Genomic DNA, 8,154 nt, shown 5'->3' on the forward strand with positions numbered 1-8,154 from the left:
TCATAGCACATATGCTTGCTTCAAAGTCATCCTGTTACAAAGGATATGAATATGGTGAGGTATGAATTTGTAATTCTGCTTTGCAAATAAAGAAACTGGGATCAAGAAAGAAAGGAAGGAAGGAAGGAAGGAAGGAAGGAAGGAAGGAAGGAAGGAAGGAAGAAAAAAAGAAAGAAAGAAAGAAAGAAAGAAAGAAAGAAAGAAAGAAAGAAAGAAAGAAAAAATCATGCTCGACTTAAACTATTTTAACTTAACCTTAGGTCTTGAAATTTTTTGTATAGGCACTTAGCACAATCCTTCCTCATGCTTACTTATCACTTTTCTTGTCCTTTCACATGTCCCCCTGTGCTGATATGCCCAGTTTGTGAGACCCCCAAAGACTATCAGGAATCGACTCCCCTGTAAATACATGAAGGTTTTTTTTTTTTTGTATACGTTTTAAAACATGGGACCCAAGACTCCCTGACACAGCAGTAGAGAAGTAGGACCCCAAGCCCTGGGTGAACAAGGTTTTTAAAGGGAAAAAAAAAACCAAAACAAAACATAAGCTGGGGATTCCATGCCTTGGCACTACAGGATTAGGTAAAAGTCAGAGGGGCAAGGTGACCTTTTAGCTGAAGCCTAACTTACAATGGCTATTCTAAACTACATCTGGAACATTGCGGAAAATTTTCCCATCTGATTCTGATTGGTTGTTGCCAGGGGAATTATCTCTATTTTCTTTTTATTTTATTAATTATACTTTATTCACTTTGTATCCCCCCATAAGCCCCTCTCTCCTCCCCTCCCAATCCCTTTCTCCCTCCCCCTTCTTCACACATGCCCCTCCCCAAGTCCACTGATAGGGGAGGTCCTCCTCTCCTTCCTTCTGATCTTAGTCTATCAGATCTTATCAGGAGTGGCTACATTGTCATCTTCTGTGGCCTGGTAAGGCTGCTCTCCCCCCTCAGGAGGAGGTGATCAAAGAGCAGTCCAATCAGATTACTTCAGAGGCAGTCCTTCTTCCCATTACTATGTAACCCACTTAGACACTAAACTGCCATGGGCTACATCTGTGCAGGGGTTCTAGGTTATCTCCATGCTTGGTACTTGGTTAGAGTATGAGTCTCTGGGAAGACCCCTGTGTTCAAATTTTCTGGTTCTGTTGTTCTCCTTGTGGAGTTCCTGTCCTTTCCAGTTCTTACTATTTCTCACTTCTTACATAAGATTCCATACACTCTGCCCAAGAGTTGGCCATAAGTCTCAGTGTCTTCTTTGATAGTTTGCAGGGCAGAGCCTTTCAGAGGCCCTCTGTGAGAGGCTCCTAACTTGTGTCCTGTTTTCTTCTTCTTCTGATGTCCATTCTCTTTGCCTTTTGGGATGGGGATTGAGCGTTTTAGTCAGGGTCCTCTCTCTTGATTAGTTTCTTTAGATGTACAGATTTTAGTAGGTTTATCCTATGTTATATGTCTATATGAGTGCGTATATACCATGTGTGTCTTTCTGCTTCTGGGACAGCTCACTCAGAATGATCCTTTCCAGGTCCCACCATTTACCTGCAAATTTCATGATTTCCTTAATTTTCATTGCTGAGTAATATTCCATTGTGTAGATGTACCACAGTTTCTGCAACTATTCTTCAGTTGAGGGGCATCTGGGCTGTTTCCAGCTTCTGGCTATTACAAATAAAGCTGCTACAAACATGGTTGAGAAATGTCCTTTTTGTGTACTTGAGCCTCTTTTGGGTATATGCCTAGGAGTGGTATGGCTGGATCTTGAGGAAGTGCTATTCCTAGTTGTCTGAGAAAGCACCAGATTGATTTCCAGAGTGGTTGTACGAGTTTACATTCCCATCAGCAGTGGAGGAAGGTTCCCCTTTCTCCACAACCTCTCCAGCATGTGTTGTCACTTGAGTTTTTGATCTTGGCCATTCTGATGGGTGTAAGGTGAAATCTCAGGGTTGTTTTGATTTGCATTTCCCTAATGGCTAATGAGGTTGAACATTTCTTTAAGTGTTTCTCTGCCATTCGATATTCTTCTACAGAGAGTTCTCTGTTTAGCTCTGTTCCCCATTTTTTAATTGGATTACTTGGTTTGCTGCTTTTCAGCTTCTTTAGTTCTTTATATATACTGGATATTAGCCCTCTGTCAGATAAAGGGTTGGTGAAGATTCTTTCCCAATCGTAGGCATTTGTTTTGTTCTTTTTGTTTGTTTGTTTGTTTTTTCACTTTTTTAAAATTATTTTTATTTTTTATTAATTACACTTTATTGACTTCGTATTCTCCTATAAGCTCCTCCCTCCTCCCTTTTTAATCCCACATTCCCTCTCCCTTCTTCACGCATGTCCCTCCCCAAGTCTTCTTCCTTCTGACCTTAGTCTATCAGATCACATCAGGAGTGGCTGCATTGTCATCTTCTGTGGCCTGATAAAGCTGCTCCTCCCTCAGGGGGAGGTGATTAAAAGGCCAATCAGATTATGTCAGAGCCAGTCCCTCTTCCCATTACTATGTAACCCACTTGGACACTAAACTGTCATGTGCTACATCTGTGCAGTGGTTCTAGGTTATCTCCATGAATAGTCCTTGGTTGGAGTATGAGTCTCTGGGAAGTTCCCTGTGTTCAAATTTTCTGGTTCTGTTGCTCTCCTTGTGGAGTTCTTGTCTTCTCCAGCTCTTACTATTTCCCACCTCTTACATAAGATTCCATGCACTCTGCCCAAGAGTTGGCCATAAAGTCTCAGCGTCTGCTTTGGTAGTCTGCCGGGCAGAGCCTTTCAGAGGCCCTCTGTGGCAGGTTCCTTGGTTGTTTCCTGTTTTCTTCTTCTTCTGATGTCTATCCTCTTTGCCTTTCAGGATGAGAATTAAGCGTTTTAGTCAGGGTCCTCTATCTTGATTGATTAGTTTCATTTGTTTTGTTTGGATGACGGTGTCCTTTGCTTTACAGAAGCTTTTCCATTTCATGAGGTTCCATTTATTGATTGTTGCTCTTAGAGCCTGTGCTGTTGGTGTTCTGTTCAGGAAGTTGTCTCCTGTACCAATGAGTTCCAGGGTTTTCCCCACTTTTTCTTCTACCATGCTTTTATTTTGTGATATTTCCTAGAGGCTGTTGCTAAGAAAGTTAACTCTGTTTTCTGCCAAGTGCACATTCTGTGATATATCCTGGTACCTGAGTTCGGTCACAGATGGTTTCTGTCTCAAAATTGAGTCACCTAAGCTAACTTAAGTGCTTCACTGATTTGGTTTATATAAACTTGACATAAGCCAGAATCATTTGGGAAGATGGAACTTCTCTCACTTAATAAAATGTCTCCAGCAGATTAGCCTGTGGGAAAGTTTAAGGAGCATTTTTAAAAACTGATAATCCCTGGGATCTATGAGAAAGCAGGTTCAAGATACCTTGGGGAGCAAGCCAGTAAACAGCATGTGCCCCTGGCCTCTGTCAGCTCCCTCCTCCAGGTTGTTGCCCTGTATGAGCTCTTGCCTTGAGGTCCCTTGGCTTTAGAATGTCATCTGAGAATTTTAAGATGAAAGAAACCTTCCTCCTCCTCAAGTTGCTTTTGGTCATGGTGTTTTATCATAGCAATAGTAACCCTAACTAATAAACTTCTTACACGTTTTCCTGGACAAGTTCACTTATACTTGCATATTCTCTACACATACATGACTTGATGTGATTTTATAAAAGCTAAGAATCACAAGCAAGAGAAAACAGATGGTGTTTGCCTTTCTGAGAGTGGATTAACTTACTTAATGGGATTGTCTTCAGTTGTGTCCGAAATCCTGCAAACTGCATGAATTCTTTCTTTTTTATGGCTGAATATATTTCTACTCATCTACATTTACAATTTCCTTGACCATTGCTTTGTTGTTGGATGCCTAGGTTGGTTGCATAATTTAGCTACAGATACTCTAAGCACTGATTTACAAGCATTTCTGTGACATGCTGATTTGGATCCCTTGTGAGGGACAGGACCAGCTCTCGTGCTCTCATGACCCCAGGGCCAGGTCTCCCACTTGCCACAGGTGGTGAGGGGCCAGGCAGAATGATGGTATTACTTGCTCATCCATGATAATACATGGAAGGTGAGTGGCAGGGCCAGCTCTCCCATGCTCATATCCTTGGGATGAGCTCACCCGAAAAGCCTACAACCAGCTCTACTCTGCTTCTTGGGTAACATGCAGGGCACATTCTCCCAAGTACTGCAGCTGGCTAGGGGCAGGGTTGGTCTTCCTGCTCTCACACCCTCAGGGCCAGCTCTCCCAGGATGTCCAATCAAGGGGTGGGGCCAGTTCTCCACAGCCTTCAAACATCAACATGTACCTGTGTAGCAGACCAGACCAGCCTTTGGTGGTAAAAGATCCCCTGGCTGCTGCAGGGTCATGGATCCAGATGTGGTCCCTGGTGACAGCACGGGCCAGGATGCCACCATGGTCCTACGTGGCATCGCTAGCTGCTCACACCAGGCTGTTCCTCGCTGTCCTTGGGTTTACAGTTCTGCCTCTCTTTATTGAGTCCATATCCTTGTTTCTCTTTCTCTTCCATTTCTCTACCACTTGCTTGCTCTTCTTAGTGGTGCCTGGAGTCTCTGAGTGTCTGGGCTCATCTCAGAGGGCTCAGCTCAGGGGTGCTATGCCCAGTGTGTGCATTGTGGCACCAGACAGGGGTAAACTCAGGCATGGTCTGCACCCCCAGGCTGTGGGGCATCAGACCGGGGGTCATCTTAAGTTAGCTCCCTGTCTGTGCCCCCTGGCACTGGACTGGTGGTCATCTCAGGCTCACTTTTTTCAAGGAGTGTTAGATTACTAATAATTAAGATGTTCAGAGGTCAGAGAACCGAGCTTAGATAGCCCCTTCCTTTTCTGCCACCTACTAACATACATGTGACTCAGCAGCCTCTAGGAGTAGGCATTTTCTTTTTTAAAATATAAAAAGGTGCATGTAACATACTTAACTCATTAAACATCATATTTTGTCCTTATGTTAACCTACAGGTGAGTACAATCATCTAACACATAACTTTTTTTATAATGAAGTATTGAGCTTCATGTAACTTACTGAATATTGTAAGTGGCAAACAAAATTGTCTGAGAATAGGAAACACAGATGGCCACTGTGTAGACATGATGGGCTGCAAAAACTCCAAACATGATATACATAAAACACGAGACACTCAGCACACTGTAGAATTCTGGATGCTCACTCTCTGCATCATTGCTTTGATTGCACTCACCACCATTGGCTTGTACCATTAGAAGATAACGTACTATGCACCACTAGTTGGAGATATACAAAAACAAAAAACAAAAAACAAAAAACTGAAGTTCCAAGATTAGCACCGAATATAACTTTTGCACCACTGTAAATCTGACAAACCATTATGTGATGGGACCAGATATCTACTTACTTTTATCAATGTGTTTTTTTTATTATATTTTCAAAATACTGATTACCATTCTTTCATTTTAGTTTATGATGTTCTTTTTGCATTTTTCTTTTTAATTACTACTGTTTTGGTTGATGTAAGAGAGAATATCAATACAGTTTTAATTTTTGCTTCTCTGATGACTAATGAGGTTTAACATTGTTTTCCTAGGTTCATTTACTCAACTTTTGAAGTTAGAGAATGGCATAGTTCAACAGATAATTCTGCAACCTCAAGGGGCTGCCCACTGTGGCAAGTCTACCATATGGTAGTTTTTTGATGTATCTGGAGTTTGTGTGGCTTTGACAATTGATGAGTAAGGGCCTGAGTTCTGTACACAAGCTTGAACTACAATGGCCACTGTCAATAAGATTGAATCTTCCTGTGATTTATGACTTTAGATGATAAGTACTTTCTGGAAGTCTTTAGCTATCCAGGAACCACAGGCACGGAAAAGCTAATGGACCTTAAGAGTATGAGATAATGATGTATACAAAAGTTCGTCAAGTGTTAACAACACTGGCAGTAGGCATCAATGAGGCCACATGACAGAGGAGCACATCTCTTCTGCCATGAGAGGCTGATAAAATAAGTTATATTATACAGTCATTACAAAGAGAATAGATAGCTTTTAACTGCTGAGTTTCCTTTTGGTGACCTGATTATAATGCATCAGGGAGATAGGGCCCAGCTGCCCTTGTCATTAACTGTTAGTTATTGCTGGTAATCATGACTGATTACAAGGAAAATTTAAAGGACAAAGAGTAGTGTCTAACAGCATCCCCTTTATGCTGTATTTTTTTTGAAGACTTATCTCTTTCTACCTTTCAACATTCATTTGTATATTTTCTTAGTTTGATAGCTGTCCTCGGTTGACTTTGTGCATTGTTGGATTTTGTCAAATGCTTTTTCAGCATCTAGGGAGATTATCATGTGGTTTTTTTCTTTCAGTTTGTTAATATGGTGGATCACATTGATGGATTTCCGTATATTGAACCACCCCTGCATACCTGGGATGAAGCCTACTTGGTCATAGTGAATAATATCTTTGATGTGTTCTGGGGGGGATACAGCAATGATGGCATGCACTTTCTATCCAATCTGTAAATAATATTGATACAAAACTAAATTGTTCAATAAAGTAACTCGTTCTATTTATAGAATAGGCATATTTATTAGTTAATTAAACATTAATCATTATTATGCAATTTGCAGTAATAGTCTTGTTATTCTCACCTCTTGTCTCTGTTCAATCATAAAATACCACAAGGTTGATAATTCTAGGGAATGTATAATATCTCCACTCTACCAAGAAACCTTCCAGCTTCCAGCTCAATGGGGCAATCTCATAAATCACAGAATTCTGGAAACTAGAAATAGGAAGATAGTTAATGTTTAAATAAGCCATAGGTTATTTTTCCTATCGTAAGAGATAAAGGTAAGCATGTCATGCTTTACAGGGTGTAAAGTGTCTGTTGTAATACAAAAGCATCCATAGACAATATGTAAATGAGAGGGAGTGAGTGTGTGACCATAAAATTTTACTCACAAAACAGGCAATAGTTACTTCCATAGAGTTAACACTCCTGAGTTAGTAGACTGGCAATAGGATCTGGACTGTAGTTTGGTTTTTATGATTCTGGGAAATATAATTTTCATTGTCAGAGATGGTAGTAAAACTTATAAATAGTTAACAAAAAAACAAAACAAAACAAAAAAACAAACCAACAGTAGTATAGATTGTCTATATATAGTCAGAAGAGTCAAAGGATTATTTTAATATTAGGACATAACTTCCCTAAGAGTTAGGATTCATTCTTGACAGAACAGATCCACATACAGAAATAACTATGAAGAACAATTAAATTCTAAAAGATTTCATGACTAGAAATTAAACCTGTAAAGTATTGTAAATATACTGTTGGCCTACAACCTTATAAATCAGCAGATTTTCCATATTTTTCCTTGTTCTTATCCAATGTAGCCACATTAAGAAAGAGGGGTTAAAATAATCAGTTGATCAGTGTCAGTCAGGACTACAGTTGCTGTGCTGAAACATCACAAACAAAAGCAACTAGGAAAGAAAAGAGTTTGTTTGGCTTATTATTCTACATCACTGGTTAACATCAAAGGAAATCAGGACAGGAACTCAAATAGAGTAGAACCCTGGAGGCAGGAGCTGATGCAGAGGCCATGGAGGAGAGCTGCTTAGTGGCTTGCTCAGCTTGTATTTTTTATTGAACTCAGGACTACCAGCCCAGAGGGGGCTCCATCCACAAGGGGCTGGGCCCTCTCCAATCAAACACTAATTAAGAAAATCTTTGAAGCTGGATCTTATGGAGGCATTTTCTCTGTTGAGGCTCCCTCCTCTCAGATGACTATAGCTTTTGTTAAGTTGGTATAAAACTAGCCAGCAGAGGTCTTCAAGTTGACATGCAAACACATCACTATTAAGCCACAACCTTTCTTTCTTGTTTCTTCCCAAGATCACACATTTAAAGAGACACTACAATATAAAACATTTTAAGATTTAAAAAACTCCCATAGTCTTACAGATTAAAACACTTCAAAAGCTGTCCTTTAAAATATCCAGGTCTTTTAAAATTCAAACTCTCTGTAGAACTCTGAAATCATCATTTTAAATTTTTTTCTCTTCCTTTACTTTCCTCCCAGTCCTCTCTCCCTCAGATCCACTCCTCTTTTTGGAAAGAAAGAAAGAAAGAAAGAAAGAAAGAAAGAAAGAAAGAAAGAA

General features: G+C 40.2%; 1 pseudogene; it reads right to left on the minus strand.

Moving 5' to 3' along the window:
- Positions 1 to 4,770: 4,770 nt before the first annotated feature.
- LOC129691494 (small nucleolar RNA SNORA17) lies at positions 4,771 to 4,886 on the minus strand (annotated as a pseudogene).
- Between the last annotated feature and the right edge of the window lie 3,268 nt (positions 4,887 to 8,154).

Source organism: Psammomys obesus, unplaced genomic scaffold (genome assembly GCF_907164565.1).
Source record: "Psammomys obesus unplaced genomic scaffold, mPsaObe1.curated_primary_1811, whole genome shotgun sequence".
NCBI classification, from domain to species: domain Eukaryota; kingdom Metazoa; phylum Chordata; class Mammalia; order Rodentia; family Muridae; genus Psammomys; species Psammomys obesus.